This window comes from Diabrotica virgifera, chromosome 4 (genome assembly GCF_917563875.1).
Source record: "Diabrotica virgifera virgifera chromosome 4, PGI_DIABVI_V3a".
Lineage (NCBI taxonomy): Eukaryota > Metazoa > Arthropoda > Insecta > Coleoptera > Chrysomelidae > Diabrotica > Diabrotica virgifera.
Window position 1 is genome coordinate 147,502,261 of NC_065446.1, and position 13,012 is coordinate 147,515,272.

Below are 13,012 nucleotides of genomic sequence, written 5' to 3' on the forward strand. Positions count from 1 at the left end.
TGGCCGGAACATTAATAAAAAAAAATAAAATATTTAAAAATTCGAAAAACGTCGATTTTTTTCTGTTTCTTTGCTTATAACTTTAAAACGATTCATTTTGGAACAAAGTCGTAGAGAAATAAAATAAAGATAATTGAATTTTGTATGATATCCGACTGGTCAAAAATGTCTTAACTTATTACCTTTTCTGCAATATAGCAATAAATACAAAATAAGGGGGCAAAATATGCCTGTTGTTATTCAATGTTTTTAACCACTTCGGTGGTACTTAGAACCTTAGTAATTCGCTTAGGAAATTCTTTGTAACATACTTAAACTGTGTACCAAATTTCATTAAAATCGACCTAATAGATTTTGCATAATAAATTTGCAATTTAAATGTTTTTAAAAAAGTTCAAATTTTTTAAAATCTTTCTGAACAAAAAGTAGACCATTTAGAAGTTGTCTAATTTTTTTACATATAAAGAGGTGCTTTACCTATCTAATACACTTTACAGAATTAAAATCGGATTATTTAAGGGGCCTCAGCAATGTTTTAAACTTATAAATAATTTTTTGGCTTATAAACAAATAGCTTTGTTTAATAATAAAAAATTAATTTTTAGCAATGCAAATAATTAAAACCGGTATAATTTGATTTATACTTTCAAATTCTGTCAGCAGAATTGCTATTTTATTTTTTAATCAAAAGTTATTCGCGTTCAAAAATTGCACTTTTTCGATTTTTTGAAAGTTCCACTGTAGTGTAGGAAACAAAGGTTGAACCTTGCAAAATGGACACAAGTCCGGTTTTATTTTTTTTCTGGCATATCAAGGGGTGCTTATTATAAGACTAACTTTTTCTGAAAAAATTTCGCCCCGGAACCCCCCTTTTCACCCCTTTAAAGGGGGTAATTTATGGTTTTTGCAGAACGTAGCCCTTCCTGTACCTTTTACAAAAAATTTCTTTTATAGAAATATGAAGAGGACTATATTTTCTACGATTTATTTCCAACAGCATCTCTCTATCATCCACCGTTTAGCAAGGGTGGCGCCCCAAAGTTGACAAGCTTTTAAAAAAGATGTTGTTAAAAAATATATATTTTTCCCTAACTGTAACGGATATTAAAAAGAAATGCTACGGAAATTATTCACAAATAGATGATTGATTTTTTGGTATAGGTTTAATTTAAGGATAATTGCCCTTTTTTTAATTACAGGGTGTTACATTTTAAAAATCCCCTTTTTATAACATCTGAACCGTTTATGCTAGAGTAAAAAGACTTTCAGCGATTACCCATGTACTGGTGTTATTTACAAATTTGTATAATGCACCCCCATTTTTCCCCGGAACCACCCAAAAAAAAGAAGAATTAATAAATAAAGTGATTTTCTTGGAATCCTTCACACACAATGCCCCTCATTAATATGCTTCATATATCATTTTGTGCAAGTTATTATTACCCATGCATGGACACTAAAACCGATTTCCTATTGCAACCCCTGTAGCCAAAAATAATAAATAAAATGGGTGGTTGAAAATTTTTTTTTGTTTTTTGCTTTTTGATACATATGGGCATATGCTTCATCAATAGTGCTTTTCAAAAATATATATGGTTATTGCAACATTCCTGCGCAAACCACCCCTATCCTTGAAAATATACTGCAGAAACTACCCCTATACCTTATCCAGCATGTTTTTACGATTTTCTCATTACCTATTCATTTTTTTTAAACAAAACTTATACAAGGTTAAAGACCACTATTTACTCTAAAAATTAGATCCTATTCATTTTTTTCGTTTAAGCAACCGTTACGGCACAGTGGCGCCGTAAACCTCATATATGCTTTGACGGGCTCCAGTTTTTGTTTATTTTTTAGTCATCTGTTTGTTTTATTGATAAAGTACTTCTGCAAAATAAAACAACACAGTGTAACCTACAAATCATGACCTATGCACATTTTACATTCTTTGCTCCCCAAAGCTACAGTGGTGGCCCAAAATAAATTTTTTCATATTTTCGCCACCTACACGCATTTTATTGCGTTAATGCTACCTTAATAGCACAATATTCACCCCTAATTGGTCCCTAAGCAGTGGCGGATCCAGGGAGGGGTGATGGGGCGATCACCCCCACCCCTCTCAAACCAAGTGATATTATATTTGAAGATTATAAAAATATTCATTTATTTTTATAGAAATACTATATTATATTAATATTATTTTTATAAGAATGACTTTTTATGCTTTAGCGACAGTGGCGGATCCAGCATCGTTAAGAGGGGGGTGCCAATTGGTTAAATTTCTATAAAAATAAATGAATATTTTTATAATCTTTGAATATAATATCACTTGGTTTGAGAGGGGGGGGAGGTGATCACCCCATCACCCCTCCCTGGATCCGCCACTGCGTAGCGACCACCTAAGGGTAAATATTGTGCTGTTAAGGTAGCATTAATGCAATAAAATGCATGTAGGTGGCGAAAATATGCAAAAATTTATTTTGGGCCACCACTGTGGCTTTGGGGAGCAAAGAATGTAAAATGTGCATAAGTCATAATTTGTAGGTTACACTGTGTTGTTTTATTTTGCATAAGTACTTTATCAATAAAACGAACAGATGACGAAAAAAAAAACAAAAACTGGAGCCCGCCAAAGCATATATGAGGTTTACGGCGCCACTGTGCCGTAACGGTTGCTTATACGAAAAAATTAATAGGGCATAATTTTTAGAGTACATAGTGGTCTTTAACCTTGTATAAGTTTTGTTTAAAAAGAATACATAGGTAATGAGAAAATCGTAAAAACATGTTCGCCAAGGGATAGGGGTAGTTTCTGCAATATATTTTCAAGGATAGGGGTGGTTTTCGCAGAGATGTTGCAATAACCATATATATTTTTGAAAAGCACTATTGATGAAGCATATGCCCATATGGATCAAAAAGCAAAAAACAAAAACAAAATTTCAACCCCCCAGTTTATTTATTTTTTTTTGCTACAGGGGTTGCACTAGGAAATTGCTTTTGGTGTCCATGCATGGGTAATAATAACGTGCACAAAATGATATATGAAGCATATTAATAAAGGGCATTGTGTGTGAAGGATTCCAAGAAAATCAATTTATTTATTAATTCTTCTTTTTTTTTGGGGTGGTTCCGGGGAAAAAATGGGGGTGCATTATACAAATTTGTAAATAGCACCAGTACATGGGTAATCGCTGAAAGTCTTTTTACTCTAGCATAAACGGTTCAGATGGTATAAAAAGAGGTTTTTTAAAATGTAACACCCTGTAATTAAAAAAAGGGCAATTACTCTTAAGTGAAACCTATACCAAAAAATCAGTCAATTATTGGTGAATAATTGTCGCAGGATTTCTTCTTAATTTCCGTTACAGTTAGGAATAAATATATTTTTTTTAAAAACATCTTTTTTAAAAACTTGTCAACTTTAGGGCGCCACCCCCGCTAAACGGTGGATGATAGAGAGATGGTGTTGGAAATAAATCGTAGAAAATATAGTCCTCTTCATATTTCTATAAAAGAAATTTTTTGTAAAAGTTACAGGAAGGGCTACGTTCCGCAAAAACCACAAATTACCCCCTTTAAAGGGGTGAAAAGGGAGGTTCCGGGGCGAAATTTTTTCAGAAAAAGGTAGTCTTATAATAAGCACCCCTTGATATACCAGAAAAAAAATAAAACCGGACTTGTGTCCATTTTGCAAGGTTCAACCTTTGTTTCCTACACTACTGCGTTTATCTCGAAAACTATGCATCCTACGAAAAAACTTGTAAGAACATTTTTTGCTTAGACTTACCCAAGAAATATAAAAAAGTGTTTTATTTTGCGAAAAATCGATGTTATGTAATTCCTCAAGTTGTTTGTTTATAACAATTTTATTGATATCCGGATCAACTGTTACCCAAAAAAATCGTGTTCCACGGGTCAAAAAATACATAAAAATCTTGGGTAAGTGCATCTAAATAAAGGAGCCCGCAGCACCCGCTCCTGGCCACAGGACTAATTTGTTTATAAGCCAAAAAATTGTTTATAACTTTAAAACATTGCTGAGGCTGCTTAAACAATCCGATTTTAATTCTGTAAAGTGCATTAAATAGGTGGAGTGCTTCTTTATATGTAAAAAAATTGACAAATCTTTGTATACACTAGTTTTTGTTGTGCAAGATTTTAAAAAATTTTAATTTTTTAAAAAAAGTTTAGATTGCAAAATTATTATTCAAAATCTAGTAAGTCAATTTTAATGAAATTTGGTGTACGGTTTTAGCACATTACAAAAATTTTCTAAGCGAATTAGGAAGGTTCCAAGTGTAACCTAAGTGATGGAAAATAATTGAATAATAACAGGCTTGTTTTGCCCCCTTATTTTATATTTATTACTATTTTGCAGCAAGGGTGATTAATTAAGAGACTTTTAACCAATCGCATCTGATAGAAAATTTAATTACCTTTGTTTTATTCCTATACGACTTTGTTCCAGAATGAATCGTTTTAAAGTTATAAGCAAAAAAATTAGAAAAAAAAAACGAAATTTTTTGAAATTTTTAAATATTTTATTTTTTTTATTAATGTTCCGGGCATATTTGAGACGGAGCATTAATCAATTATTAATAACGAAGTTATCACCTAACTTTATCCGCAAAAATCTGAATGCCACCTCTCACATCCATCTAAAAACAGATCCTTACTGGTCTATTATTAATTATACGAAAAAAAAGTTATCCTTTGTAAAAAGTTCTGCATGGCCAAAGACCTTAAATACAACCATCTTATATCAATTTTGATTAATTTTATACGAGGTATGTCAAAAAAGATAAATTTCGATCAAGAATAAAGTACCTTTATAGTTCAGAATATTTCAATGAGAAGGATGGAATATTGGAAGATGGTTTTTAGTGTTGTTCTGAAGCTATTTTCTTGTGGCATTTTTATAATTATTTTGATTGGGAAATAAGCCACAATTAAATTGAAAAAATAATTTTATTAACGTTTCGACGCCCAAATCGGATGTCATTGTCAAAATACAAAATATTACCGAGTAAATATTAGTAATATTTTATATTTTGACAACGACATCCGATTTGGGCGTCCAAACGCGAACAAAATTATTTTTTCAATTTAATTGTGGCTTATTTCCCAACCAAAGATAGATTCCCAACCTAGCGACCCGGCATTGGTCGCTAGGTAGATTGTGACGCGAGTGGTCGCGCGTGAGATTTTCTCTCACATATCCAAATTTTACCTTTTTTTACAAAATAAAGTTTTTAAAACAGTTTTTAAACTTTTTTTATTAACTAATAATAAGAAAAAAAATGTAACATAATATAGATAATAATATAATAAAATAAAAAGAAATAATCGGAATTAAACCAATATTAATCAATCTCCGTATCTTGATAATTTACGGCACAGCACACAAATATAACAAGAATGCTCTGGAAAAATTGATTGATGACAATTACAATTTTTTTTACATTATTTTAGGTTTTAAGTGCCAAAATAAAATTAATTTTTATGTACAGTTCGTAACGCGGGTGGTCGCTTGATGAGAGAATGTCTCACTTGAAGCGCGCTGACTCAACAATTGGGTGATATTAGGTCAACTGAGTCACTATCTAAGCGGACGATTCTATTAGATTGTCGAGGGAGGATAGTTAGGAGACTAGAAGGAACTACAGATCTTATAATTTCCCAGAATAAAAATTCTGTGCAATTTTCTGAAACCGTGAGAGAAAATCTCATATAGCGACCACTGGCGGGTTAATTATGGTTTTTAGTTCTAAACAACTTTACATAAGCACAATTTTCAATATTGTGAAAAATAAGGGTATACTATTTAAGTACTCTTGGGAAAATTCATATTTTTTTATATACCTCGTATAAAATTGACAAAATTTGATATTAGACGGTTGTATTTTAGGTTTTAGACCCTGTAGAACATTTTATAAAGAATAACTGTTTTTCGTAAAATGAATAATAAAAGAGTTTTCCACCTACCTCTACTGAAAGTATACTTTTCCGAACCTGATTGTAGGGAGCAAAGTTGTACTTTTCCTCCCTAGGGAAGAAAAGTAAAAGTGACATCATGGTATTTCATTCATAAAAATATAACTTATTGACGCCCTGTACAATATCTATTTTCTATTACGTAAGTTTGTATACATTTTAACGTTTATTTATAAAACACTCTGTATTTCACAGAATGGTAAAAAACTGTAAATTGTTATTTTGATTTAACAATGTTTACATTTTTATTTTGACTTATATTTGACAGTTGACAGTTATATTGTACGTACTTATTAGTTTTAGTTCTAATAAATTTTGTTGGTTAGTTACACAAATAAATTAAGTAAAAATCAAAAAATGACTTGTTATTTGAGGAAGGTGGAAAAACCATATGTATAACATGGGAGTAAAGTGCCTTTTCCTCCCTTGAATGATTACTGCCCTCCGCTACGCGTCGGGCAGTAAACTTCATTCTCGGGAGGAAAAGAAGCAATTTCCTCCCTTGTTATACAAATATCTATATGTATCATAATTGAAATAAACAACTAAAAATAATGTTGATTAGAAAAATTTTCAAAATTTTTTTTTCCATTAGAAGGATGAAATTGCATATCAGAATATAGTTCTTAATTCCAAACAATCATGTTAAATTATATAATTTAAAATAATTTTAAAATATCGTTGAATTTTGTTTCTATTTTGTTTTTGATTATGCTGAATCCGAATATGGCATTACAATTTGAAAATACTTATAAAGAAGCTCTTCTACACTATGTCTGCGTAGCAAGGAACCATATTTGAAACATTTTTATTACAAATTTTACGAAAAAAAGTTTATTCTTCATAAATTGCTCTGCATAGTCTAAAATCTAAAACCCAATCATCAGATATCAAGTTTTATCAATTTTATACGAGGTATGTCAAAAATACGAATTTTGTTAAAGAGTAAAGTACCTTTATATTCCAGAATATCAAAATATGGGTATTATAAAAAGTTGTTGGGAATTAAAAACTATGTTTTATTATAATTACATCATTATAATTGAAAAAAAAATTCAATGTTTTCTCAAATTACGGATACCCATCATGATTATTTTATTTCAATTATTTCAACTGTTTTATTATTATTTTTACGAAAACAAGTTATTCTTCATAAAATACTCTATTCTGGTCTAAAGTCCAAAAAACAACCATCAGATATCAAACAAATATGACTTTTGCTTAACAGTTCAGTATGGTTTGTTCAACAGTAAATGGTTGAGTTCAATTAGTGCGGTCGTAAATATTATTAAATTTATCTGACCTGGCCCATTGTTAAGACCCACCCGGAGCGATAAGCAACCGAGCTAGACAGAGTTGGTCTTTTGACAATTAACACTGACTAGACGGTAATCCCATAATAAAGCAAAGAAATTGTACCAGAAAACATATTTAAATTTTACCTGAAACCGGACCTTTTATACTATTATCGGTTATTCCAGGATGTTTATAGTGGTAACTAATTGAACTCGACCATTTACGGTTAAACATACCATACCTTTATAGTTCACAATATCTCATTTAGAAGAATGTAATTAAACAGTGAAACATATTTTGTAATTCCAACCAACTTTTTTTATTAACAATTTTCGATATTGTGAAATCTAAAGGTACTTTACTCTTGAGTGAAATTCATATTTTTTTACATACCTCGTATGTCAAAATGTAAAATCGTATGTAAAACCTCGTATGTAAAATTAATAAAATTTGATATTTGATGGTTGCATCTGAGATCATATACGATGCAGAGTATTTTATAAAGAATAACTTTTTTCGTAAAACTGGTAATAAAAAAGTTATTAATAGGTTCGAAGTTACGCAGACATAATGTTTAAGAGCTAAAAATATTTTTTTGTTGAAAATTTATTATTGTTCAAGCTTATTATTAAATTTATTTTAGGTAAGTTTTAGAGAAAACATTTTTGATCACTTTTTATAAACAATTTTTTAGTTGGTAATTTTCGGTTTTTGTATTAGGTACATTTTTGTTATCTTTCTTAATTTTTGTCAAAAAGGAATAGTTTCATTCATAGTTTCATAGTTTCATTTCTAAAATAAAATTATTGAGTAAATTTTAAAAATACATCAAATGCTTTAAAAAATCACCTATAAAATTGTAAAAAATCTTTTCAAACTTGAGTAATACCGTTTTAAAGTGCTGGTAATTCTGTAAACTACGTTTTTCCTTAAAACTTACGTAAAAGTTTTCAAAAATTGCATTTTTGCGTCATATCATTTGAATTAAATTTTTGGCATTTTTTTGAATGAAACATTGTTTAGTAAGATGTTTGAAAGGTAAGTTGTGCAAATTTGAGAGCTTTATAAGAAAAATTTTATTAGTTACACATTTTTAAATAATGTTTAAACAAAATTCAGCCCACACCGTACTTATGCCCATACATTTTATTTCTTTTTATTATAACAATAAGATAGCTTAATTGTTCTTCTTTCCAATTAAGCTATTCTTTCTTGTTCCTTCTCTTAATTTCCTTCTTTCTTGTCCAATTTGTAAAATTTTATTTGATCCATTAATTAGAGAAATACACTGAAATAACTCAGCCGTGCACTTCGCTAGTTTACAGTGCGCCAATGTTTGTGAGAAGGGTGACTTTAGCGTTATAAATAAAAAATTATAGAAGCTACAGATTTAATTTTATAAAAATTTTAATCTTATATTTAGGTTTTTTTCAATAGTCTGAATTTTTCAATTCAAGTCAGTTTTTTTCTAAAATTTATATTTTCGGGGATATTTAAATAAACATCTAATTTCGCAGTTCATTTGTTTAATAAAAAATTAAGTGCCCACTTCTAGAGTAGAACTTTTTAATATGTTGTTTATTAAACATTTCTTAGGGCCATTGGTACATAATTCGCAAATATTTTAAGGCTATCCCCACTCTTTCTGTCTTTACACGGCAAATTACGTGTAGTAAAATTGTCACTGGTATGGATATGTAAACTTTACTTGACAACTTCATCATTAACTGTAAAGATAGCTTTTGAATGTTCTTGGATAACTTTTACTAGTATAATTAATTGCCTTAATTGTTAATTGAGTTAATTAATATGATTATTTCATATTTCCGACCAATAGAAAGCTACAGAAATACAAATTAAATTGATCATTTTTGATAATATCCCATCGTCAAGTATATTAGGTCAGATGCCCTTCGTTGCTGTGAAAAAATACATTCAGTGACATTAATGACAATTACTGTTTTAAAACTTATAAAAGTGATGACTTTCAATCGTCAAATATTTATAACAACTGTGTGTTTAATTGTACTAATCTGTACTTACATAAATAAATTACAATAAAATTTTGGTTTTAAACAGTTTTATTCATGAAATAATCGCAGCAAATTGCAGCTCGATCTCTGAAATTATTATCGAATTGTTTCCCTCGTGCCACTTGACGTAATTTCACTCCCCTTCGGGTCGTGAAATTAATACTGTCAAAGTGTCACTCGGGAAAAATTCGATAATTTCAGAGCTCTTGTGCAATTACTACTGATAATTTTTTCACTACCTATGTATTCAGTAATAATTTATCTACTGTACAACAAAAGCTAATAATCAATCGAGAAAAGAGGAAAAGTGATAAAGTGATTTTTTAATAATATATTGTTACTATGAAACGCTTACAATTTTGAACATCTGTAACAACACAATACTTGGATCACTGAATATATCCTGGTGTATTCTCTGCTTTGGATCTTCCATAAATAATAAACAATAAATAACTTTTTATTAAGTTCACGTCTTAAATCAATTATTTATTAAACACATTATCAATATTATTTAATCAACAACTGAAAATATTCCGAATGCCAGGTCAAATATTTAAAATTGTCACTGTCTGACTGACAATATGCTGGCAATATTCTATTTACTACTGACAAAGATTTGGAAAATATTACCACGGACATTCTGTTCATTTTTTTTCAAATCCTGAAAAAAAACAATAAATATTTTTGAAAAATTTAAACGCAAAATGAAAGACTAAATTATTGCCGAGGGCCGAAAGTCTCTTACAATAAATAAAAAGTTTATTTTGAATGAGATATTTTGAAATTAAAAGTCACACTAAATTTTCTTTTAGTTTTTAGCCCTGTAACTTATTAAAATAAACATTATAGAAGTTCTCAGGGACTTTCGGCCCTCGCTAATAACGTAATCTCTTATTCTGAGTTTAAAATTTTCAAAAATAATTATTAGTTTTCTCAGAATTCGAAAAAAAAAATAAATTCCATTTGAGTAGCATTTCAGCAGAAACTACGTGCCCATTCCCTTAATGAAATTAAAAAACATCTATATTGTTTGATTTGTTCCGAAGGGAAAATCTATATGCATTATTGTATTAAATATTTTGTATTTGTATTAAATGAGGCGCTCAGAGCAACAGTGGCACAGTCCACACATTGAGCATTTTTAGATTAATACATCAATAAAAGCAGAAAAATTGGATATATGGTTCAACAGTGGTCTACACAATCTAGCTCTATATTTGGCAATATGGCACTACATAATGTATTGTTGCCTTGACAAATACTAAAAATACGAATGAAACAGTGGCCTAACCCTCAATTGTGTGACTCAGACCCATCAAAGAAGTGTTCATCGTATCAGAATCAGAATAATACGCATAATTCATAAGAATGACTATTTTTAATTTTATAAAGTAATATTTAATAATAATAACTTTAACTCCGTCCTTGACTGAGTGGTAAGAGCGCCTACCTTTGGATCGAAAAATCCGAATGGTTGTGAGTTCGAATCTCACCAGGGTCAGACATGTTTCATTTATTATAAATTAATAAATGAAAATAGTTTCTGTCCTTGTGGGATCGGTACTCACCGGAGGAACCGCAGACGTTCGGATACAGTTAGCGTCTCTTTGCAAAGACAATGACGTCAACTTTGCAAAGTAACAAGACACTTACTCAACACACACACACACACTACACATTACACTAGGTACCTAACTGTTAAAAATTACCGTACCTACCATGCCAATGGCCATTAGTTGTCGAGGCATTAACCTTTTTTAAATAAAAAAAAACAATAATTTAATTTGTCATATTAATTTCCTATTTGGTAGCAAATTTTGTGGCTTATTACAAACTAAAATAGTAAATTAGTAATACAAAGTATTAATTTGTATTAATTGTATCAATTAAAATAAATAATTCTTTTGCGATTCAATTTTTAAATCTTTTTTCTGTCGGTATCTTACTGTGTACAGGTAATGCTAAGAATTACCATAATCTGTTCTCGGGAGTCTTAGTACACAAGATTAATGACGATGAAAGACCCAAAAATACAAAAAATGTGCATTGCCAGGTAATAATAAAAATGTTTACAAGCTAATAGTACTTTGAGGAATATGCAAAAACGTTGCCAAACTTCAGGGCTTCTTATAATCGGTAGCTCAATGTGGGCTTCCTAACGCTGCTGAACTTCTACAGAGTATATACTTCTTTTCGCAGCGCAAACTGGTGGTAGATACCATGAACTACGAGTGTATGTTTTGATAATAATTCCAGGCATAAGCAGCCCGGGCTTCGTATTGTTAATCATGATTTCAGAGCTACCTATGGTACATTTCTAAAATTTGTCCGAATATATATGAAGCCCAAGCATATTCACATGTTCTGAGCTTGGTTAAAATATCGAGAGATGGTGTAAAGTACGTTTTTTGGGGAAATAACATTAAAGAATTACGAAGCCCGAATCCGGGCTTCGTAAGGAGGTGTCGGGCTTCGTATGACCGGTGCGATATAGCGTTTTTGGCTTCCTAAAGTCGGAATCCATATATATATATATATATATATATATATATATATATATATATATATATATATATACAAACAAACAACTAGTTTATTAGGGTTGCAGTCAGAAGGTTGGCCAGGATGTTAAAGAAACACTCTTTTGACTTTTTGTCTAGCTTTCGGAATGGTTTTATTCCTTTTTCAAGACTTAGTCGTTGAGATTATTTAAAAGCTTTATGACCCTCAACAATACTAACACAAACAGAATACAGAAAATAATGGACAAAATACATTCTAAAATTTGTTAAGGATGGTAAATTTTTGTATTTATTCTATGACATCTTTTGATGGTGTGCATCTGTGAAGATGTCATAGAATAAATATAAAAATTTACCATCCTTAACAAATTTTAGAATGTATTTCGTCCATTATTTTCTGTATTCTATGTTTGTGTTAGTATTGTTGAGGGTCATAAAGCTTTTAAATAATCTCAACGACTAAGCCTTGAAAAAGGAATAAAACCATTCCGAAAGCTAGACAAAAAGTCAAAAGAGTGTTTCTTTAACATCCTGGCCAACCTTCTGACTGCAACCCTAATAAACTAGTTGTTTGTTTATATCGACAGTCACTAATATCCAGTATTTCTTGTATATATATATATATATATATATATATATATATATATATATATATATATATATTGATACATGTATATATATATATATACATATATATATATATATATACATCCCGCTATTAAATTGGCATCTTTTCACGTTGCAGTCATTTGGCATCACCTAGAAATGCTATCATTTTCTAGGTATAATCCGTGAATGTTCGCTTAGTACACTTCTTTAAGCTTGGCACCGTTGTCGGATTTTCAGTAATCCGATTTATTTATATATTTTATTCCTTACACTATAACGACAATTTGACCCCCGTAGGTCAAAAACATTGCTTAAACATCACTTTGGCAACAACAGGATGTTGCCAAGATATACATTTTTACGGAAAAGACAGTACCTAGTTAGATACATAATATCGATCGCTTCACGTTACAAGTCTTCCACTCGCACTCAGGTAAAAACCAGTTGTAGGCTCTTTTGTCTGAACGGGTCCCTGAATGAGTTTAATAATTCACTTTTATTGTGTATTTTGTTTCGTTTAGTTGAAATATCAGATTTTGTTTGTAACGAATT